Here is a 25479-nt window from a genome sequence, read left to right as displayed (position 1 = left end):
TATGGTGATTCTGACAAGGTACTGTAATTTTTTAAAAAAACTACTGGAGTAGGATGGTGACGTTTTCTCCTTTCCCTATGTGTACTGAGTTTAAATGTCACCAGAAGGGCCTGGAAATTTTTAACCTTGGCTAGGCTCAATTCAGTCTAAACATTTAGCCTCATGCCATCCCACCAGGAACTGTTTTGCTCTGTACAAGTTCAGTGTGCTTGTTTCAAATTCATTCCTGATGATACCACCACTGCACATTTTTAAAGGACCTAAAATCTTCCAAATTTAAGTGCTATTTGGCAGTGACAATATGACACAAAAATACCATTTGGTTCAGAAATTTTATTCCAATGAACAGGATCTATATAAATAAGCAGCTGCCTTATTAAACATATGAGACTTTGATTTTAAAGTAATAATAATAATAGAAACCGTGTTGTATAGGTGACTTAAGGTCACCTGAGGTTCTGTTTTGTTTCTACTTCTTTGGCGGAAAGCACATTATTACTTTGCTTGCAGCATTTCCTGCTGCTTCCTTTTTTTCTCATGGATAACAGACTATTAAAGGTACACAGAAGATTTATTGAAACACACACACACACACACAGAGAGAGAGAGAGAGAGAGAGGAAAGAAAGAAGATCCCAGTACATTTTGGCAGAACAACTATTTTTAAGGGAATGTCATAAATATCAAACATATGTCACAGTCTCTAGAATGGCAGATGCATATTGTATACATTTTGAAGAGCATTATGGTTATAGTAAGGTATCACATTGTGTACTTTCACAAGTTTTCAAAATGCTGTAAACTTTTTAGAAGTTTTTTTCACCGTTCAGAAGGCAAGATGTTTATGTAAAACTATGTGTTGCTTCTTGTTTTCCAAAGTGGATTCCACTGGGCCTCAGGACCTTTGATGTTTTTTATTTCCAGAAAAATCATCACAGCTGAAGACACCCTCAGTCGTATGTGGTATACTAGCATGAACAGGATTTCAGGCAGCATGATTTAAACCTTATTTAGTTGATGATGATAATAGTTATTAGTATGTCAAGCCAACCCTTTCAGTACTACAGTATGCAGACTTCTGCCCACTCCCCATCTGTTCCTAGTGATGAGGAAGGTCTAAAAACTGTCTGATCTTGGTTACTATAATTCACCACATGGGAACCCTGGTTTTATAGGATTCTCACTTACATAGAACACTTATGTTGACATTCATGCTTGCTGTTTCTTTTCAGATATTTCCCACCAATATGGGGAAATGAGGAATGAAGGAAACAGGGATATTGCTTTATGATTTTATAATTGGAATTGGTTCTCTTTGGCTATGATTTAAAATTATTGAACAGAGCTTTGAATTTCAGTCTATTATAGTCAGCGAGATCTTTAAAATCATTTTTTTCAAATTATTCTGTGGAAGATGGACTATGTAGTTAGAAGCACATTGGGCTCTTAAATATTGTACACCTGTGTATATGATTTATTTGGTCAGTATCCTGTTCGGCATTTACATGTGCCAGTTATGTGCCTAGTGGCACTTGCCTGGCACCTTGTTAGATTGCCATGGCAGCTTCTGCAGTTGGAGCTCCGCTCACAAGTAAACACTGTGCAGGATATTGGCCAATATATCTTTTGTGAATGCTTCCTAATTTGCTATAGTTAGTATTTGGCTGCCATCTTGATTTTTATTTTCTGCATAATGTATTGATCATGTTGTGTTAGTTTAAAAAAAACTACAACTGGTGTGGAAAACGTTTCAGGGAGCTCAGTAAGATTTTAGGCCACTTGGAATAATATTCTAAAGTTGATGATAACATGCCCCAAATAAGGACGACTGTATGCATACTTTATTCATTTATTATATATTTTACCTTGCCTAGCCAGAGAGCTCAAGTGCCCAGTTGTGTTCATTTTATCCTCACAACATTCCTTTATTGTTATCCTAGTATTGGGTAATTGAGAGTGAATCATTTTTTATTTTATTTTTGGGATATGTTGTCCTTGAGAGAGATAACAAATGTGGACTTCCGTAGCTGTTCCACCCCCGCCACCCCCGAATTAGTTTTCCTGGTGTTAATAAGGTTCCAAACGGGAAACTACCAACATCTCTAGCAGATTTTTAGTAAGACTGTAAAGACACAAACAGAATATTGTTTTCCTGGCAAAGGAGAATACGTGTCTATTAATATTTGTAATCCTTTCTTCTCAAAATTTGAATATTGTCAGTCTTGATTTAGTGTCTGTGAGGTTTCAAGAGAGGTGTTGTAAATGTAAACATAGACAAAGGAATCAGAATGTAAATTAACAAAATGTAAGGATTTGGAGTTCTTTCCTACAGTCACTTTTCCATTCTCACTGATATCTTCTCATATCTACTCCCATGCCATTTGGGTTGAAAGTTCATGCCCTGGTCTTCTTCCAGATGGAATATGTCTATGTGTCAAATCTACTCTTTCCAGTCAAAAATTGGGTTTACAGATGAATGAAAGGAACATCTATATATGTTAACTGCAGGTACTGTTTTTAAAAGGCTACTGTGAAGGGTATGGGGTTTAGCTAAACTTGTTGGAAGTACTTGTGGTTTTCATTAAGCTCTTCATCCTAGCCCCAGCCCCAACCTCTTCCCGATAATATAAGCACTGACTCAAATGTTACACTTAGGACTTAATAATCTTTCCAGTCTTCTTCTGTATAGTACATTGTTAGAGACGTGCAGAATTCAATTTTTACCATAAGAGCCTGATAGTACGTCTGTTTTATGTTGTCAACATTAAAATGAGATTTATTTGCTTTTCTGTATTGTTTTAAAATCTCTGCCTATAATTAGGTTTTGTATCCAAATATTTGTAGGCAAATAAAATGACTGCATAACAAGTACATAACTCCAGGCTGGAAGAAAGTCAATTTGAAAGTGGTTTACTACCCTTTATAGTTAGGGCAGGAAGTCCCTGTAGATTTCTGTTGTTTGTCAAGAAAAAACAATCCTCTTGAGAATGTAGATGGGAATGCTTGAGAAGCCTACAGTATTAGTTTTATACACAGCCTGCTGAGAGCAATTCTGTCAGTCCAGACCTCCAGCTAAGCTCTGCTCTCTTATCTCCTTTTCTTGTCAACAAACAAAAAGGTGAAAGTAACTAAACGAAGACTAACTAAATAGACAGTGAGACACTGAGACAGATTAGAAAATGCTCAGGGCAAATATATGTATATGTACATACATAAAAATGCCCCCATCATGAAAGTTTGAGTGACAGAGCAGTAAACGAGGATGGGAACTAAAACTGTTAAACAAGAGATCATCTTAATGAAAACCATTTGTGAAGAAAAGTGAATGGAAGCTACTGCCTTAAAAGCCTAATGCATTGGCTGTTTTTATTGGCTTAAAAATACGACGGCATTCTGTACTTTAGGAGCCTGGAATGGTATAACTCAGTCTTGCATGTTATTGATAAGGATGCTGTACTGTATATAGATAGCATTGTAGATGGCATAGCCTCTCTGGCAGTATTACATGCATCATCAACCAACAAATGCACCTCAAAAGTGCTCATAAACCTCACCACAAAATTGCTGACATTCTGGGCTTCAGTAGAGGATTGTTTGGTTTCTGTTTTGTGGAGTGTGTATACTTCCCTTCTCACACAAGCAGCCTCAGGACAGTTTACAATAATTCATAAATACAGCAAAACCCATGCAACAAAAGCAACATCTAAAAATAGTTAACTATCTTAAATAGCACTTGAAACCATGGAGTGGACTTTGCATGGTGACTAAAAAGTGGCAAAGGCAGCAGCAAGCAAGCATATGGAGGAAAGATCCCTCTCCTATGGATCTTCTCCGACTGCAGGGTTGAGAGCACAATGAGAAGGGCTTCTAATGATCGCATATCAAGAAATTTTAAATAATTAAAAGTAATAGTAACTATGTGTTGAACCACAAGCACAAAGCTGTCCATGTTTAAAGACCTGACACAACCAGTCCTGTATTTTTGCATCCACGCAAATGTTTGCATCCACACAAAAGGTTGTTGCCTTCCCTTACAAATGAAACAAAATGTGACCTTTTTCTCTGACAATTTCCTATACTGGCCATTGCAGCTTTTTCTAAATAAATACCAACTGGTACACCCAAGCGGTCTTGCACCAACTCATACCCCTTGAAATCAGAACTCTCTTGGTGACTTCCCCCAAGCTTGGGAATTTTGGAGGGTCTGCTTGGCATTCTCCCCATTGTCCTTCTGCAGACAGGAAAATACCTTTATGTTTGAGAAGGGCTTTGGTAGCTGACCAGCTGGTGCGAAGAAGGAGCTGTGGTTCCTTTGTTGGAATACTTTAAACGTGTGTTTTTAGTTTTCATTATGTTTAAATGCTTGAATTTGGTTTTGTGTTTGTATTTTTTATTCATTCTTTGAATTTCCTTAAATCTCTCTCCCTCCCTTTTTTTTTAAGTAAGGCAAGATAGAAAGCCTATCAATAAATGATCATTAATCTCAAGAGATGTATATAAAAAGATTTTAAAAAAATTAGATTGTCCTCGCCACAGCAATAGTAACTCTTGAGAATTGAACCAAAATCAGCTTTAGTGTAACTTGCAGGGAAAGTAGTTTAATAAAGCAGAAGGATCCCTTCTCATAAATTATAAACCAAATATGGGATCCAAAGAATCTTTCACATCTGCTCAGACACCGGCACTTAAATATCAGACTCTGCAAATGTAAACTAGAATACTGTTAAGATGGGGGTACTGTTGGACAAGCTAGAGAATCCCTGTAATACAACAGCATGTTTCTCGTAGTACACTCCTACAGCATCCATGTGAAAAACCATGACCTCCTTATAGTTTCTCAGCATTCCAAACATTTAAAATATTCCTTTTGAATTCTGTCTTTGAATAAAATATGTGTGAGAATCAGGCTGTTCTTTAACTGGCAATATGCCAGCTTCAGTGTATTGCATATTTCTGCATTCCATGTATCGAAAGCTTGCTAATGCTTCCTTAAAAGTAGATTGGATTTCATTGTGAACATTTCTGTTCGGTTAAGTTCTCTCCAATTTTGCAACATCTTGGGTGCAGAGATTTCTCTTCAGGGGCCTGGAAAGCCTCCCACAGGATGCTTCTTCTGGATGTTGTATTAGGTTTGGTTTCCACCTGCAACAGACTGCAGTAGCAGAATACAGTGCCCACTTCAGACTATTGGTCAAATTCCTGGAGGTGCTTAGAAGACCCAGGCCAAGTTTATGTCCTTTTAAAGTGAATTAATTTATTAAACAGAACAGGAATATTTTAAACATAGGAAGAATTCAAAAATTAAATCTTTTCTAGCGCATGCCTCTTTTAAAAAATCTTCAGGTTTATGCTGGAGGGGGTGCAGAAATTGGGGGTCCTTCCCCCATATATAGTGGGCCTGTCTCGAAATACATCTAGTCTGGGCTTGTCTTGATCTTTTCCTGGCACTATTAAATCTCTTCGTTGGCAGCATTGTAAAAGTGCTTCATAAGGACTAGATCACATTCCTGTTGTTCGCAATGTTATAAAAGATAGCCAGTGGATAGAAAGAAAGTGAGGAGGATCAAAGATCAAGTAGTCTGGGATGGTTTTGACATAGCCTGGATGCCGTTTATTGCATTTATTCAGCTGTGGGGAGGAACAGAATTTCACAGACACCAGACATACAGGGTGCTGAGTGTATGTGGGTCAATAGACATGGTCCCTTTCAGAGAGAGGTTGACAGATTTTGTTATTTGTTTGCCTCCAATTTATTGTAAGGAGGATGCTCCTCTCATATTTCTTTTGGTGAATAAGAAGTGTATTGGGAAGTGTACTTTTTGGCTCTCGGGGCTATTTGTTTTTTCACGTTGATTGTTTAACTGTTGCTCTGTTTTATGTAATGATACATCTCTATCAAGTATAATAGATTAATAATTTTTAGGGGGAAAATGCATCTTCACCTGCAATTCTAGATTACATGGTCCACTTCAAGATTTCAACATTAGGGTCCTCCTCCAGATGTAGACCAGATTTTAGAAGGGGATTCCAAGAATTTTGTATCAAATTTCTTCCATTATAGAAGAAACTGAGGCGACTTCCTCAACTCTGGGGGTTGCTATAATTTCAGGCTGTAAATTAACACTATTGAAGATTTTTTTGCAGTAGACAGAGGGAAAAATAGTTTGGTAGATCATCAAATGCTTAGTATTAAATAATTCCAGATTTTATACACTGCTTGGCCTACTGATATTTCAATGTTGTTGCTTTTCAGGATCTGTAAGGAACATTTTCATTATTATGAAGGGAAAAGAATACTGTACCAGTTTGTATTTACAAACATACTATATTGATGTCAGTTATGATAACTAATGTTTTGTTTAGAGTAGCCATAACAGGGCATGTTTAAACAGTATCTCTGGTTATAAGAGCTGTGTGCATGCACATTTAGAATTTCCAGGAAGAAGTCTCTGAGATTCCATATATATTGGCCAATTGCTATTGGTGTTTGCATAAGGTTTACATAGCTTGCCACAACTAATTCATGGGATGGTGAGCATGTCTCCAAAATGTGCATGATAACATGAGTTAGGACATGCAACAATGGGCTCAAGTTAAAGGAAGCCAGTTTTTGGTTGAATATCAGGAAAAACATCCTAGCTGTTGGAGCAGTATGACGGTGTAACCATTTACCTCAGGAGTTGGTGAGTGCTCCAACTCTGGAGGAATTCAATAAAAACTAAGATAATCACCTGGCAGATTGAGCAGGGGGTTGGACTTGATGGCCTTGTACACCCCTTCCAACTTCACTTTTCTATAATTCTATGATAACATGCCCAGTTGCAGAATCAAAATGTGACCAGGCACCTCATCAGTTAATACTAGTTAGCCACAACAGGTTACACAAACCTTACCTTTATTCAATAGGATTCCAGCTGTTAGGAAATTCACTTTATTTGAATACTAAAGTTATGTAGTGCATTATTATGAATTTCCTTATGTGCTAAAGAAACTTGATATGTTTTATTCTGATCTCTTTATGTTGCAATGAATTCTGCAACTTGTATTTGCAGTGATAAAAATATTTATATATTATTTAGTGCATACACTTTATTGCACTGATGGCCAGATATACGTAAAAGGGCAGAAATGTGTGGACTTTGTAGTTTCCTAGTTAGTTGATTCAAAAACTAATGGCATTTCACTTACTTTAGCCAGCTACTCCTGTTACTTAGGAAGTAGTAATGATTGGCTTCAACAGAGCTTGCAGACCAACATAGCCTCGTGGCGCAGTGGTTAAACCGCTGTACTGCAGCCAAAAATGTGCTCATGACCTGGGGTTCAATCCCAGGGAGCCGGCTCAAGGTTGACCCAGCCTTCTATCCTTCCAAGGTCGGTAAAATGAGTACCCAGCTTGCTGGGGGGGAGGGCAATGTGTAGCCTGCATAATTAACTTGTAAACTGCCCAGAGAGTACTTGAAGCACTATGGGGCGGTATATAAGCAGCACGCTTTTGCTTTTTGAAATCCTCTTGTGTAACCTATGCCTGTGTAAAAGTGATGATGTCACTGGCAAGGGCAATTCTTCATAATTAAAAACTTTTTATTACTGTCCTATTGCTTTTCTGGTTCCCATATTTAAAAAAGCAAAAAGTGTGCTGCTTCTATACCACCCCATAGTGCTTAAATCACTCTCTGGGTGGTTTACAAGTTAATTATGCAGGTTACACGTTGTACCCCCCCCCCCCCGAGAGCTGGTCACTCATTTTACCAACCTCGGAAGGATGGAAGGCTGAGTCAACTTTGAGCGGGCTACCTGGGATTGAACCCCAGGTCGTGAGCAGAGATCTGGCTGCAGTACAGCAGTTATAACCACTGTGCAATGAGGCTCCTAAGGTTATATAATCTCTTTTGTCATGTGGGAGCCATGGGATGGAAGGAGGACATATTTATCAACAATCTCCACTTGCTAGTCATGTCTCCTGTAGCATGAATTTTTAGTAAATAAAAACTTGGACTTTCTATACCACAGCTCCTACACAATGAAAGGGATTACATGAGAGTTGGGAAACTGCAGAACAGAAAAAGGAAAACTGCCCCTTGCTGGTGACATCATCTCACTTTCTGAGGCATAAGTTACGCAACAACGTTTCATCCAATACTGAGCAGAATGAATGGAAAATCTGCATGTGGAAACTCTAGGCAGTTGCTGTTTTCCATCATATCCACATTCAAACACTCTTGGAGCCACAGCTGTCAGAGGTTGCAGTCTACATCCGCATTTGCCACTCATGATTTTGAGATGCATGAAATGAAGTGATATTGTGTCAGTCCCTCTCATTGAAAGTTCCTTCACTTTTGCCAAATAGGACTCAGAACAAACTACTACTCAGATTAATGAAACAACTTTGGGTTTCATGCGATCCCTCACTTCTGTCTCTCCCATCTCTAACTTCACCTGACACTCCATTCTGTGGTTCCAGTTCCTCTCCATTTCCCACTTCATGCTTCCCTTCTTCTACATAAGCAGAAAATGTAGGAATTTGTTGAAAATTGATATCAACTTATTTTAAAACCTTATTTAAATCAAAACATGCACACCACTAAAAAGACTACAAGAGGCTGTAGAACACATTTTGGCTTGACTTCACATTGAATTACATCCTAGGAGGAGACATTGGCTAGGTGGGAGACATTTTGATAAATTGCTGTTGACTGTACTATAGAAACCTGAGACAAGAGTTATCCAATTTGTGGCTATATTTAAAAATGTACAGACACTCTAACATACATATCATAATACTTTGATGCACTTTACTTCATCTTAAAATATAATTTGACATAATGGCCATGATCAAGGGACACAGTAAGCCAGGGTTTCCTGGTTCTTTTAAGGTTGTTTTTGTCTGATTTGTTAGGAGATAAGCTAAAGATGGAGAAGCTCAATACAGTCAGCAAAAACAAGACCTGGAGCTGTTTGTGGCTCTGATCATCAGCTCTCATAGCAAAACTCAAGCTTAAACTGAAGAAAGGAGGAAAAACCTCTGGGCTAGTCAGGTATAATCTAAACCAAATCCCTTATGAATACACAGTGGAAGTGAAGAACAGATTTAAGGAACTCAATTTCGCAGATAGAGTGCCTGAAGAACTATGGATGGAGGCTCATAACATTGTACAGGAGGTAGCAACAAAAAACATCCCAAAGAAAAGGAAATGTAAAAAAGCAATGTGGCTGTCCAACGAGGCCTTACAAATAGCAGAGAAGGGAAGGGAAACAAAATGCAAGGGAGATAGGGAAAATTACAGAAAATTGAATGCTAACTTCCAAAGAATAGCGAGGAGAGACAAGAAGGCCTTCCTAAATGAACAGTGCAAAGATATAGAGGAAAATAATAGAAAGGAAAAAACCAGAGATCTGTTCAGGAAAATTGGAGATATTAAAGGAACAATTTGTGCAAAGATGGACATGATAAAGGACAAAAACGGGAGGTACCTCACAGAAGCAGAAGACATCAAGAAGAAGTGGGAAGAATACACAGAGGAATTATACCAGTAAGATCTGGATGTCCCGGACAACCCAGATAGTGTGGTTGCTGACCTTGAGCCAGACATCCTGGAGAGTGAAGTCAAGTGGGCCTTAGAAAGCACAGCTAACAACAAGGCCAGTGAAGGTGATGGCATTCCATTTGAACTATTTAAAATCTTAAAATATGACACTGTTAAGGTGCTACACTCAATATGCCAGCAAGTCTGGAAAACTCAGCAGTGGCCAGAGGATTGGAAAAGATCAGTCTACATCCCAATCCCAAAGAAGGGCAGTGCCAAAGAATGCTCCAACTACCGTACATTCCACACGCTAGCAAGGTTATACTCAAAATCCTACAAGGTAGGCTTCAGCAGTATGTGGACCGAGAACTCCCAGTAGTATAAGCCGGATTTCAAAAGGGCAGAGGAACTTGGTGTTACATACAGCACTGATGTTACCTGTCTGTCATGGGTTTGGAGGGAAAGTTCCATCCTATGGGGAGTGGAAGGCGGGACATCAGGAGGAGGGGCTGTACTGTATATATATGTGGAGCGTGTGTGGTGAAGTTTAGGAGACGCTGGGATGTGAAGAAGCAGCAGCTGGGAAGAAGAAGCTGGTGTGGGAGTCTGTGTGTCAGACAGGGTACTACTGTGTGTCAGTACCAACCTGATAGGTTCAGGTGTCTGTATGGTTAGCCAGAACTGATAGGTTCAGGGTCTGTGCTTCAAGTTAAGTGTTCTGTGTGAACCAAACTGTATGCATGTGTGAATGAGACTAAGCCACGTTACTATATCTTATTCACCTGATCATTTTATTTTCCTGCGTGTTGTTTTAAATAAACCTTATCCTTTTATTTGTTGAAAATCCATCCCTGGTCTGTGTGACTTCTTATAGGGAATGGTTGGTGGCAGCTTAGTTAACGTGTGGCACATCCCAGTAGGTCTGGGTTTGTCACATTGATTGGTGTCCAGCGTGTGGGATACGACTGGTCCAGTTGTCCAGTGGTCCAGCAAAGCCTTGGCAAGTGTGCCCAGAGCAAGGGGGGTCTAGTCAGGGACAATCTGAGAGCGCGTAGGTAATCTTCTAGGTGTGCCTCACGGGGGGGTGCACTAGTAGAAGAACGTGTAACCTCAGATTGGGGGCTAGATTAGGGAGCTCTGAGGCAGCCTGTTTTGGCGGGAAAAAGCTGAGGCAAAACTGGGAAATAGCAGTGAGCTAGCTTGTCTGCTGAGAGGCCCAGCAGAGGGGGGTGGACTCCGGCTGGCTACAGTTGCAAGTAGTGCTGAAGGACAGCAGCAATCTATAGGGAAAGCTGGTTCTGAGGCAAAAGAAAAAAAAAAGTGGTCGCTTTATTTTGAGGCTTGACTTTTGAAAGCAGCCTGTTCTGGGGGGGAGTATGCCCTTGACTCGAAGCCAAATGGCAGAAATGGGTGAAGTGAAAGACCCCCAGGTTGACCAAGGTTCTGAGGATGAATTTGGCTCAGTGCAAAGTGACAGCACGGGAGAACAAAACCCAGAACTCAGAAAAATACTCCTAGCCCAACAGCATGAACTGAGGATGAGGCAATTTGAAGTGGAGGAAAGGGAAAGAGAGAAACAAAGGCAATTTGAAATAGAGAGACAGAGAATTGAATTGGAATTGCAGAGAGAGAAAATGGCGTTTGAATTAAAAAAATTGGAACTGATGAACCAGAACAATAATAACAATAGGGATTCTGAGGGAGGCCAACTGTCTAAGGCTGACCTGAAGAAATTCCCTGTGTACCACAAGGGAGACTGTCCTGAGGTGTTCTTTTCCTTAGTGGAAAGAGCGTTTGTGGACTTCTCAGTGAGGGAAACTGAGAAGATGACCATCATGCGATCTTTAATCAGTGGTAGCCTGGCTGAGGTTTATTCAGAGATGCCACAGGAACTGATGAGAGATTTTGCAGAGTTTAAAAAACTGGTGTTTGCAAGACATGGGATAAATGCGGAACAGCTGAGGCAAAGATTCAGGTCCCTCACAAAGAAACCAGAGCAGACTTTTACCCAAGTGGGGGCCCAAGTGGTGAGGCTGCTAGAGAAATGGCTATCTCAGGAGGGGACAGAGACCTTTCAGCAGCTCAAAGACTTGATAGCGCTGGAACAGTTCTATTCAGTCCTGCATGGGGAACTGAAATTCCAGGTGAGGGAAAGGAAACCAAAATCTGTGGCAGAAGCAGCCGAGATCGCAGATTTTATTTCCCAAATAAGAAAGCCCTTGGGTGAGGGGAAAGCTATGGGGAAACCTAAAGAAACCTACAGCAAGTACTCTCAGGGACCAGGGAAAAGCCAGCAAGGGGGAGGGGCCCATGGTGAAGGGAAGCCCTCAGACATGAAACCAAGACCTCAGATTTTGGAGGGAAAACCAAAACAAGATGAGAGAGACTCAAAATACACCAGAAAATGCTATTTCTGTCAGGGAAAGGGCCATCTAATCTCAGAGTGTGAGAAATTAAAGCAGCTAAAAGGAATGGTGCCTCAGGATTCGAGTGGAACCAAGCCAAAAGCTGTGTTCTGTGTCCAGAAAGAGCAAGGCTCATTGTCACTGAGGGAGCCTGTTGCCATGGCTACTCAATCTGGAACAGCTACATCTGCTGATCAGGCTGAGGAAAATGGTCCTCTTGTAGAGGTCAGGCGCTGCCTACTGGTGAGAACAGATTCTCAGTTGTTTGAGACAGCAGGGGTGGACGTAGGAATACTTGGCCATCAGTATCGGGGGCTGCGGGACACTTGTTCCCAGGTGACCCTGTGCCATCCAGATATTATTCCTAGGGAGTATGTAATCCCAAATGAGAGCATGAAGGTGGCAGGGATTGAGGGGCGGGTGATCTCTCTGCCAGTCGCGGAGGTACCTGTCAACTTTCAAGGCTGGAGGGGAGTTTGGCGGCTAGCAATTTCATCGACTCGTGGGAAATGACCTGGCTGAACATGTGAAACGGGTGCTAGTGATTACACGTTCACAAGCCACCACGGGGACAGTTCAGGGGGGTAATGATGAGCCAGAGACGGAAGCAGAGGGGAGTTCAGAAGCTGTGGTGGAAACCTTAACCACAGACAGCCGATTTGGTCAGGAGCAGAAGGCGGACGCCACTCTCCAAAAGTGTTTTGAACAGGTGACTGACGCCCAGCTAACACCTGAAACCCCAGTGAGATTTCTGGAGAAAAAGGGGATTTTATATAGAGAGACCCTGAGGAATATCTCAAAAGGGGGAGATGGGATCAGAAGTCAGCTGGTGGTACCTGAAAAGTATCGCCCCATGATCTTACAAAGGGGGCACTCTGACATGTTTGCTGCACACTTAGGGGTGAACAAAACACAGCAGAGAATCACACAGAATTTTTACTGGCCTGACATAGGGAAGCAGATCAGGGAGTTCTGTAAACAATGTGATGTGTGTCAAAGGCAGGGGAATAGCCGCGACAGGACCAAAGCAAAGTTGTGCCCTTTGCCTGTGATTGACACTCCGTTCAAATGCATAGGGGTGGATATTGTGGGACCTTTGCCCAAGGCCACAAAGAGGGGGAACAGGTTCATTCTCACCATTGTGGACCATGCCACGAGGTACCCTGAAGCCATACCCTTGACTAACATTGAAACTAACACAGTGGCAGATGCCTTGGTGGGGTATATGTCCAGGATGGGATTTGCCTCAGAAATAATCACAGATTTGGGCGCATCGTTCACATCAAAGCTCATGAAACGCTTATGGCAAATCTGTGGAATTAAGCACAAGGAAACCACTGCCTATCATCCTGAAAGTAATGGGTTAACTGAGAAGTTCAATGGGACTCTAATGCGCATGATTAGGGCTTACTTGGCAGAGAATCCAAACAATTGGGACCAGAAGCTGCAATCCCTTTTGTTTGCTTATCGATCAGTGCCACAAGCCAGTACCGGGTTCAGTCCATTTGAACTTTTATTTGGGAGAAGGGTGAAAGGGCCCCTTGATTTGATCAAACAAAATTGGGAGCAGATCACCCAGGATGACCCACAAGACGTTGTGACATACATAGACACCTTGATGAATGACCTAAAGAGAAATCTAGAGCTGGCAGCAGAAAACCTGCAAGCTCAGAAGGTCAGACAGAAAACATGGTATGACCACAAAGCTAGAGAGAGGCACTTTGACCCAGGGGAGGAAGTGCTTTGGCTTAGGCCCTGCAGAGAGAATAAACTGCAGCTCAAATGGGCAGGACCATATAGGGTCATTTCCAAGATGTCAGACCTGAACTACCTTATAGAGCAGGAGGAGAACCAAGCAAGGAGGGTGGTTCATGTGAATGCCCTAAAACCCTACTACAGAGGGGAACAGAGGGTTTTATTTGCGATAAAAGCAGCTGAGAGTGAGGAAGCTGAATTACCCTTCTGGGAGGGTAAAGGGGAAGTAAAATACAACCCAGAGGAGGTAAAGATCAGTCCTGCACTCACCCAAGACCAGCAGCAAGAACTAAAAATGCTGCTTAGTAAATATCAACAGGTGTTTTCCAACAAGCCGGGGATAGTGAAGGGAGTGATGCATCGGATCCACACAGGGGATGCACCCCCGCAGGCAGTATCCCCATACCGAGTAACGGGACCCTATAGGGACAAGGTGCGGAAGGAGCTGGACGAGATGCTTAGGGAGAACATAATCGTCCCCTCTTCTAGTCCTTGGTCCTCTCCGATAGTCCTTGTGGACAAGCCTGATGGGAGCATTAGGTTTTGTGTCGATTACAGGAAATTAAACCGTGTAACCACTCCTGATGCCTACCCAATGCCCAGGCTAGACAACCTGATTGAAACCATAGGGGGTTGTCGGTTCATCTCATCATTGGACCTGGTAAAGGGATATTGGCAATTAAGAATTGATCCCAGGGATCAAGAAAAGACTGCCTTTTGCAGCCCTTTTGGTCTCTATGAGTTTCGAGTCCTGAGCTTTGGTCTCAGAAATGCACCAGCCACATTCCAAAGGCTGATGGACCAGACCTTGGCAGGGCTCAGTGACTTTACAGTGGCCTACATTGACGACATAGGGATCTTCAGTAATACCTGGGAAGATCACCTGATACACCTGGAATTAGTGCTGCAGAGGTTGAGTGCAGCAGGGCTAACAGTAAAGGCCAGCAAGTGTCAGCTGGGTAGCCCAGAAATAAAATACTTGGGTCACATGGTAGGGGGAGGCGTGATAAAACCCCTGGAGGCCAAAATAGAAGCTGTTCGTGATTGGCCCAGACCCAACACCAAGAAAAAAATCAAATCATTTCTTGGGTTGGTGGGCTACTACAGAAAGTTCATCCCGAGGTTTAGCGAGATTGCGGCTCCGCTGACCGATCTGACGAGGAAGAAGGCTGATGACCGCATCCCGTGGACCAGCGACTGTGAGGCGGTGTTCCAGAGGTTGAAGGAGGCGCTCGTCAAGTATCCGGTGCTGCGTGCTCCAGACTTCGACCGGGAGTTCATCATCTACACCGATGCGTCTAACAGCGGGGTAGGAGCAGTTCTTTGCCAGGAGGATGAGAATGGTGACCAGCATCCAGTGTCCTACCTGAGTAGGAAACTTCAAAAAGGTGAGAGACATTTGGCAACCGTGGAGAAGGAGTGTTTGGCCATAGTCTACGCGATCCAGAAGGCCAAGCCTTACATCTGGGGAAGACATTTTGTTCTGTGCACTGACCATTCACCATTGCAATGGTTAAAGACAATGAAAACCCACAATAGCAAACTTATGAGGTGGGCTTTAAATCTGCAGGACTATGACTTTGAAGTGAAGGTGGTCAGAGGGTCAGTGAACTGTGTTGCTGACGCCTTGTCAAGAAGACCTGAAGAATGAAGACGGCGAAAGAAACATGGACTATGTATATATATTGATGACAAAAAGTTAAATGTACCTGTTTTTTGAACTTGGTTTGTATGAATAAAGGTAAATTGATGTAATGTATATGGTAAATGTTTAAATGCCTAATTGATATGGTTAACTTAGAATGTAAGTATAAGTAAGTATGATATTGAATGTATAACTGTTTTTGTGTGTTTTATCCAGGTTGTTTTTTGGTGAAAAGCACCTTAGCTTTCCCCCTACAAAACAACTTATAAAGAGGGGAGGTGTTACATACAGCACTGATGTTACCTGTCTGTCATGGGTTTGGAGGGAAAGTTCCATCCTATGGGGAGTGGAAGGCGGGACATCAGGAGGAGGGGCTGTACTGTATATATATGTGGAGCGTGTGTGGTGAAGTTTAGGAGACGCTGGGATGTGAAGAAGCAGCAGCTGGGAAGAAGAAGCTGGTGTGGGAGTCTGTGTGTCAGACAGGGTACTACTGTGTGTCAGTACCAACCTGATAGGTTCAGGTGTCTGTATGGTTAGCCAGAACTGATAGGTTCAGGGTCTGTGCTTCAAGTTAAGTGTTCTGTGTGAACCAAACTGTATGCATGTGTGAATGAGACTAAGCCACGTTACTATATCTTATTCACCTGATCATTTTATTTTCCTGTGTGTTGTTTTAAATAAACCTTATCCTTTTATTTGTTGAAAATCCATCCCTGGTCTGTGTGACTTCTTATAGGGAATGGTTGGTGGCAGCTTAGTTAACGTGTGGCACATCCCAGTAGGTCTGGGTTTGTCACACTTGGGACCAAATTAATTGTTAACATGCTGGATTATGGAGAAAGCCAGAGAGTTTCAGAAAAATATCTACTTCTGCTTCATTGACTATGCAAAACCCTTTGACTGTGTGGACCACAGCAAACTATGGCAAGTTGTTAAAGAAATGGGAGTGCCTGACCACCTTATCTATCTCCTGAGAAATCTATATGTGGGACAGGAAGCAACAGTTAGAACTGGATATGGAACAACTGATTGGTTCAAAATTGGGAAAGGAGTACGACAAGGCTGTATATTGTCCCATGGCTTATTTAACTTATATGCAGAATACATCATGCGAAAAGCTGGACTGGATGAATCCCAAAACAGAATTAAGATTGACGGAAGAAATACCAACAACTTCAGATATGCAGATGATACCACTCTGATGACAGAAACTGAGGAGGAATTAAAGAATCTCTTAATGAGGGTGAAATAGGAGAGTGCAAAAATAATCTGAAGCTCAACATCAAAAAAACTAAGATCATGGCCACTGGTCCCATCACCTCCTGGCAAATAGAAGGGGAAGATATGGAGGCAGTGGCAGATTTTACTTTCTTGGGCTCCATGATCACTGCAGATGGAGACAGCAGCCACAAAATTAAAAGACGCCTTCTTCTTGGGAGGAAAGTGATGACAAACCTAGACAGCATGTTAAAAAGCAGAGACATCACCTTGCGAACAAAGGTCTACATAGTCAAAGCTATGGTTTTTCCAGTAGTGAGGTATAGAAGTGAGAGCTGGACCATAAAGAAGGCTGACCGCCAAAGAATTGATGCTTTTGAATTGTGGTGCTGGAGGAGGCTCTTGAGAGTCCCCTGGACTGCTAGGAGAACAAACCTACCCAATCTAAGGGAAATCAAACCTGGTTGCTCACTGGAAGGACAGATCCTGAAGCTGAGGCTCCAGTACTTTGGCCATCTGATGAGAAGAGAAGACTCCCTGGAAAAGACCCTGATGTTGGGAAAGTGTGAAGGCAAAAGGAGAAAGGGACGACAGAAGATGAGATGGATCGACAGTGTCATCCAAGCTACCAACATGAATTTGACCAAACTCTGGGAGGCAGTGGAAGACAGGAGGGCTTGGCGTGCTCTGGTCCATGGGGTCACAAAGAGTCGGACACGACTTAATGACTAAACAACAACAACAACAACAACAAGCCAAATTGCAGTCGTGCCTGGGTTCTCCCAGCATTGTTCAGCAATCGAGTAAAGCTGGTTTGTTCAGTTGGTCATACTTGCAGTAGGAGTGATCATGAAGGGTATACCAGCATACTGCTCAAAATCTATAAGCCCAAGTTCCTCTACTTCTGTTTAATATTATCCAATATATTTGCCATGTTGCACACAATAGTTGGCTAATTTTTGTGTGCAAAGTGTGTTAAGAAATTTGAATTGTTGGTCTGCTGACTTCAAGGAAGAATTGGCAAGCAAGTCATTTACGTAACAAAGAGGATCATTTGGCTGAGGATCATTCTGTTCAAGCCACAGTGCCTAATTGGTCATCCAGGCTTCCATCTGTTTATACATCACAGGATATAAATTGCCTTCAGAGATAATTTTATATGCCTCCAGACTCCAGCAGTGAAGTGCCTCACATTCTGCTGCTGGTGGGGCTTTTTTAAATATATATATATAAAGTAACTGAGTTTGTCTTCTATTCAGCAATAAAGGGACTACTCTGATTTCCGAAGCACATTGCTTGTGTTGTAACTGCAAGAATACCTGTTTACTGGCTGCCAAAAAAATCATCTCAAATAAAATAGCATTGCAGTTGGAGGCAGCTGTTCTGAAATACAGTGATGCCTCGCTTAGCGAGTGCTTCGCTATGCGATGAATTCGCATAGCGAGGGGGTCCGGGCCATCGCTGGAGCGTTCGCTCAGCGATGGCCCCTATGGCAATTTTTCGCTTTGCGATGATCGCTAAGCGATTTGCTTAGCGATCTTCGCAGAACGAAGCGGGGGAGAACAGCTGATTGGCGGTTCCAAAATGGCCGCCGGAAGGTCCGCGCCGCATTTTCGCGCCCTGCCCTCGCTTACCGAGGGCGCGAAAATGGCGGCGCTATGGAGAAACATCGCTTAACGGTGAGTTTTCAAGCCATAGGAACGCATTGAACAAAGTTCAATGCGTTTCTATGGCTTTTTTATTCCTGTTTAGCGATGTTTTCGCATAGCGAAGGTTAATCCGGAACGGATTAACCTCGCTATGCGAGGCACCACTGTAATGTATTTTGAAAGAATATAAATAACAATGAGCACATTTCAGAAGCTCTTAAAATCACTCATCCAGTAAGCTATATGTATCCTTTTAAATAGTTCATAAAAGCATGAGATCAACAGTTGTGTGTTTCAGATGTGCAGTTCCATGTGCAGGTTGGCACATGTCTCAGTATGTACGGCATTTTCGAATATGGACAGCCATCTGTTCTCAAATGACTATCACATAAGTAAGATGGTTGGAGCAGCTTACTTACATGGACGTTATTACTGAGTGAACCGTTCCTCCTCAGTCCACCAAACAATTAAAAGTACAAATTGAGAATAGAATCAGTACAGTTTACTTTAGAATATTTATAGAATATCACCTCAGCAAATACGCAGTGCTTTTCTAATTTGAAAACTACTGAAAAGGTTTTTAGAAACAGATAATAGAGGTAAGCTGGAATCTTAAACATATTTACAAGGGAATTAGGATAATTTCCAAGTTAACATACACAGAAACATATTGTTAGCAACCTTTAATTTTTCAGAAGTATACAAATACAGTCTTATTCAAATTGAAACCTAACCATTAGGGCAAGGATTTCTATGATATGTCATATTTTTTCTGCAACTTTCATTTGAATTTATAAATAAGTTAAAAATATTTCTGAATAATCTGGTGGGAGTTGAGTGGGGTTTTTTGCCTGGAAAGTTGTTTTTTTAAAAACCTTTTTAAACTGTTACTTCATATTTCTGCTTAATTTTGTAATAAATGTTATATTTTGGTCATACTTTGGTTGTGAGCAGACCTCAAGAGAGCTTCTTTTTCAACTGCTGATTCATCAAATACCCAGTCAGAATTTTGCAAGGATCTCTGTACAATAATAGTTACTCAAATATTCCTTTGAAGAAATTAAGTAGTGTAGCCTCAGACATTTCTTGAAGAAGTACACTAGTCACCTGATTTCAAATGAATCATTTATAATGAAAAACTGCATCTTTGCCTGCTATGAAGATGTGTTAGGAATGATGACATGCTCTTGGCAATAATAAGATACGGGTTTCAATAGATGAAACAAGTGATCCAAATAGAAGACATGTAGCTAATGTTATTATTAGCACTCTGAAATTTGACAACCTGGTTAAGTATTTCTTCTAACACTACAAAAAGTAAACAATTCCACTATTTCTTTGCTATTTAACGATTCCATGAAACTCTGGCCAAATGGTGTAAAAAGTGGAAACATCCTCCTCTTTGTAACAGACACCTCTCCATACATGATTAAGGCAACCAAGAGACATATTTATCTGAAAATGTTCCATATCACGTGCCTTGCATATGGTTTACACAGAGTGGTCAAAGAAATTTAAAACAACTATCTTGATGTAGATAAGATAATTTCAAAGGGGGGGGGAATGTTCATTAAATCTCTATTTTGAGTACAAATGTTCAAAGAATTTCCTTCTGCTTTGGCTTTCCCTCCACAACTGTCATGTTGCATTGGTGGACTTGGCTGGATACAGCTATGTATTATTCCACAAATTATGAAATCTTGCAGTGGATAGTTAAACGAATTTGACTTGTGAATCTTCCTCCATAAAGATTGTGCAAGATTCCTTAGCTGGAAACTTGGCATATATAAAATCTCATTTCAGTGGATTATCAAGAGCAATTGCCCACCTTGAAACTATAGGAGTGGAACTCGGTGGTGCACTTAAAATAGTGAAAGAAACTGAGGTGATTTTAAGCAAGCAAAAGGAAAAGTGGCTAAAAAAACCCTGAAATCTTGTTAAAGAATGTTGCTAATAAATAGTAGGATTACCATGTGGTATGACACAGCCATATAGGATGCCATGTGGGTTCTGAAAAGTACAACTGTCTCCATATGTTGACTTCTCCAGTTGTATATTCTCTTATCACCTCCTGTCTATGTATCTTCTCTGTCTCATTTTGTGTGACAGCTATATGTCCAACAGTGGTGACTGCTACTATAGCTTTTGCAAGTGTTCACTACCGTACCCCTGTATTTTATTTATTAGATTTCAATCCTGCCCTTTTGGACAGAGTCTACTCTGGATGGGTTCCATTAAACATTGTAATCTGAAACAGTTAATAACAATTCAAAAAATAGTGATTGGTAAGGACAGATTGTACTGTCCTTGCAAGACAACAGGTACAGAAAGTCATGTAAATTCAGACGCCTGTACTTTACCAAGGTAGAGCTACTTTGTAGATGCTCATTCCATGAGACTCTGCCCCCCAGTAGCCCATTTGTATTACTAGTGCAAGACAAATTACCGTATTTTCCATGTATAAGACACCACTTTTTCCTAAAATCATTATACTAAAAATTGAGAAGTGTCTTATACACAGAAGTAAGCTGAGAACACTGAGATAACAAAACTGCTCATACCTTGCCTCTGTAAACAGGTTTCCTTCAATCATAAGGCTTAGCTTCCTACAGTCAGGAGACTTAGCTTCCTCCAATCACGAGCCTTATGGAACTGACGTCAGCTGATGCTTTACAAAGCAACTGGAACACACCTCGTTGGAGGTGGAGCCTGTAGGCAATGCTCAGATTCAACAGGGACTTGTACAGTAGACCCTCTACTTAAGGAATTAATCCGTATTGGAATGGTGGCTGCAAGTCGAAAAGTCTGTAAGTCGAATCTCCATTGACCTACAATGCACTGAAAACCGATTAATCCCATAACCAGTGGTTTTTATTCTATTTTTATTCCATTTTGGTTTTTTCTGGTCTGTAAGTCGATTCTCTGGCTGCAAGTCGAATCTAAATTTTGCAGCCAGAGAAGTCTGTAACGAAAAGTCTGTAAGTTGAGCCGTCTGTAAGTCGAGGGTCCACTATAATGTCCAAGCGTTCTGAGCCCAGTGGCTGAATACTCAAAGCTAAGTTTTCTTAATTTGGGGGTTAGAAAAATGGGAGGGTGTCTTATAAATGGAAAACACGGTAGCAATTAGATAGTATCAGGAAACTCTCAATACAAATTGCATATGCCTAGACCTGAAATGTAGAAACAAATGCAATCTGCTACTTAAGAAGTAAGGATTTTTCCAAAGGCTTATGTATTCTGTATCTGCTTTGGGGAATTGTACCCTCTTCTTCTTTTAGTCATTTTCTACCACATTTTGCCAAACGAATATTATTGACAATGACTGATATCTTATTGTTCACTGTAGTAAGTTGTGCTAGAATAGTCCCATTGAATCAGTGAGGACTGGGTGAGGCAACTCCTGTACATTCCATTGATTCCAGCCATGCTATTCTAACTGTATTTTAATTCAGCGTAGTATTTGCTTCTTTTTAGTATTTGCATGCTTATTGTTTTGTCTTTAATACTGCCTTTTAATGATGTAAGCTACTTCTTTATGTATATTCATTGTTCTGATCTTTAAATATTGTTGTTTAGTGATGTAAACCACTGTTGTATATTCATTGTTTTTAACTTTAAATACTGTCTTTCAATAATGTAAGCTGCCTTGAGTCTTTTTTAAGGAGAAAAGCAGGGTAAAAATAATTTAAATAAATAAAATACATCACAACTAGAGTGTGTCCATTAAATCAATGGAACTTAGAGAGGTTGGCATACTAAATCACCCCTGTTGCAATGGGCCAACTCTAGTGCAACTCATTATGCTAAGGAACAGGGTCTCAGCCAATTTGTCTAGGGAATTTTTCATGCCCTTGGATCTGAAGAATTGTCAAGTACTGTGTAAGGAGATTTATCACTCAGACATTCCCTCTACGTAATAGAGGAGGTGAGTTTTCAGAGGACATGACATTCCATGGAAATTACCTGACTACAAATCGGAGCTTAATTGTTTCCAGCTAGAGGAATACTGGACGTGGTAACATTCAATTGTAACTTCAGCTGCGGACAACAATGATGTGTACTTTATTTACGAGAAGAACAGGGACCTACTCAAAGAAGGCCTTGCACCAAAAACTGTAGCAGATGGCTACATGAAAATTGCCACAGAGAATCCTTTACAGATGTGGAAAGAGAACAGTACCGGCAATTTGCTGCCTGAAGCCAAGCTGAGATGATGCTGCCTCACATCTGCTTGCCAGAAGTGGTACCACTCTTATTGGACTGTTCAGATGCCTGTATCTGACCATCTGTTCTCTCCCCCTGCCATGGTGCTGACAGAAGCAGACCACTTCACCCTGCTGTGTGACAAGGCTAGCTCTGAAAGACTGTTAGCATCTGTCTCCTCCTTACTCACCAAGCAATTACAAATTTGGAACAAAATCACTGGGACTATATTGTTTTTAGGCTAGGGTATTTTTGCTAGTGCTGAGCTCTACACAAAACAACTTATTAAGCAGCAGCAGGCAAATTTCTCAGGTGGCAGATGCTGGGGGAGGCAGCAGGAAATTCTGTGTTGTCTTTTCTGTGGCTCATAGGCATTCCCTTCTGTTGGAATACTGTGCTGGGTGCAGTGGAGGCTGATGATGCCCATTTCCTGGGAACACTCATTCTGTTTTAGCCTGAATTTTACAGGAGCTACCCAAAGTACCAAACCTATTGTTAGCTCCTCTAAAGTTCATACTGGAACTTGGAGAAGATTTTCTGCTGCTGTAAATTCAGAGTCAGCAGTCTTCACCATACCCCAAAACTAGCCTTTTGTTCTCAAATGTTTGAAGGCCATTGCCACACCACCAGTATCAAAGTAAAACTAAAATTCCAACCAAGTTTGCTTTTGTAACTGAAACAGAGAGAGAGAGAGAGAGAGAGAGAGAGAGAGAGAGAGAGAGATCTAAGGCCAGACCTGTGTGTCAGCTATTAGGGTCTGCATTGCAAATATCTAAATTATCTGCTAATGACTATAACCTAACAACATGCAATGATTGTGTAGCATGTTATTATCACCATTCCAGTATTAAAGGACTTGAAGAGGGTGCTTTCCAATTTTTGTTTTACCTCTGTTTTCTAAAGAAAATAGAGATTAGTGAAACTTCCAAAACAAATCCAGATAATTCCAAAGCCAATTTTAGAAAGAGATGACATAAAAGCATTTAAAGTTAGAAGAAATACTCTGTCTGACCTAAAAGTACCTTGCATTCTAAAAAGGTAAAGGTTCCCCTTGACAATTTTTGTCCAGTCGTGTTCGACTCTAGGGGGCAGTGCTCATCCCCGTTTCCAAGCCATAGAGCCAGCGGTTTTGTCCGAAGACAATCTTCCGTGGTCACATGGCCAGTGCGACTTAGACACGGAACGCCGTTACCTTCCCACCAAGGTGGTCCCTATTTATCTACTTGCATTTGCATGCTTTCGAACCGCTAGGTTGGCGGGAGCTGGGACAAGCGATGGACGCTCACTCCGTCGTGTGGATTTGATCTTATGACTGCTGGTCTTCTGACCCTGCAGCACAGGCTTCTGCGGTTTAGCCCGCAGTTCCACCACGTCCCTACCTTACATTCTACACACTAGTTATTTGGGATTTCTGTATATGTTATTATGCCGATTATATTAGAAGCTGTTGCATGATATATCTAAAATATGTATTTAGGCACAAAGCTGAGCAAACTCAGGGGAACCTGAACATATGGGCCCTGAACTGTGGTGCAGTAATTATACCATTTGCCTGAGAACCACTGCCTTGCAGTACATTTTAGTCACTGATTCATTTCATTGAAAGGAATTGGCAAAACAGAAGCCCACCTTCCATGTAGTAGATAACAATGGAATGAAAAATCCGTCGGATCGTGCAGTTCTGCAAGTGTTTCTAACTGTTGGGGGCAGGATGCTGTAGTTCTCATGCTTCTGCTGTTCAGCCAAGCTGTTCTGAGCAGAGCATCCAGCTGTTACTTTTTAGAGCACAATTCTCAGAATCCCCCAGCCATCTTTTCTCTGCTGTCTAACCAGTTAGATAAATTACTGCTTTCTACTGCTCTCCTAATAAAACAGCATGGTATAGCTTCCAGCTGGCTATTTGCTCATATGGGAGCAAGGATTTAAGCACACACAAAGTCATCACAAGTGCAACACACCACACATACTATGGATATTTTGCCTGGGCATAGATGCCTTGCTGTTTCATAACGCTGTATCAAAAACAATATTGATCTGGCCAGCACACTTTGCAATGTACCTTTGAGGATAGTGCATACATTTGTGTTGACCCAGAAGTCATGTGGATGAGCCAACCAACTCAGTGTACAGTCCTTTCACATAAGTCACTGCATGATTTGGGGATGCTGGGACATAGTTGGTGAGGACAGTTTTGTCAAAAAAAAATTCTCTGTTTGCACAGTGATTCAAAGTTTATAGGAATGTGTATACTGTACAAAGAATGTGTGTACAAAGCAATATTTTCAAATAGGTTTGCAGTATTTACAGGGATTTCATAGTTGATCTTTAATTTCCTATTACAATAGACAACACTTTCAAAAGAAATGAATACATTGTCGTCCGCTCATTCTTAACATGTGATGTAGTGTTTGGCTGCTTGATGATTCTAGGGCAGGTAACTTTTTTTCTCCACATATTTGTTGTAACAAAGACACTACATAGTTGTCCATGCTGCCCATTCTAATGTGGAATATTTTGTTTTACAGGGAAGTAATTGTGAATCAGATACAACAACTGTGTATTAAGATATCTGAACCTTAGTTTCTGACTATGCTTGGAAACAAAATTGTCTCTCAGCTCTTTGACAAACACAACTGTTAAACAGGGATGTTTACGATTAGCCTGCAGCAAATTCTTGTCTTTTTCTTTTCTTTTTGCAAAACTGGAGAAACTAACATGAGGATGGAAAATTCCAGAATTGGTGCAAACTTGAAAGGAAAACTATGATACAAATAAGTACATATTTCTCTTGAAGTATGATTTACTAGAAAACACTAGAGTAACACCATGTTCCTTAAAGGGGAGATATGTAATCAGTTCTACCCAGACTTCAGATACACTGGTATGTTGTTATTGTTCTTGCTGTTATATGTAGAAAACTGGGTTGAAAACTACTAGGAGAGGAGTATTAATAATAGGAATCACACTTTAGTTGTAAGGGCAGCCAGTACTGACTAGTCTTCTAGGCCATTTTCAATAAGGGCCTTGACACATTTGAAGGGGGGACTGGAAACAATTCTTACACACCACCTGATAAGG

General features: G+C 41.1%; 2 protein-coding genes across 6 annotated transcripts in view; one reads left to right on the top strand and one right to left on the bottom strand.

Moving 5' to 3' along the window:
• The window catches only part of MCPH1 (microcephalin 1), a 143746-nt gene that overhangs the window by 75580 nt on the left and 42687 nt on the right, over nt 1-25479 (top strand). The gene's annotated exons all lie outside the window — the stretch shown is intronic.
• ANGPT2 (angiopoietin 2) overlaps nt 1-25479 on the bottom strand; it is a 61070-nt gene that overhangs the window by 31857 nt on the left and 3734 nt on the right. The window lies entirely within an intron of this gene.

The sequence above is a fragment of the Pogona vitticeps genome, chromosome 1 (assembly GCF_051106095.1).
Source record: "Pogona vitticeps strain Pit_001003342236 chromosome 1, PviZW2.1, whole genome shotgun sequence".
Classification (NCBI taxonomy): domain Eukaryota; kingdom Metazoa; phylum Chordata; class Lepidosauria; order Squamata; family Agamidae; genus Pogona; species Pogona vitticeps.
This window is presented reverse-complemented; position numbering and strand designations above follow the sequence as displayed.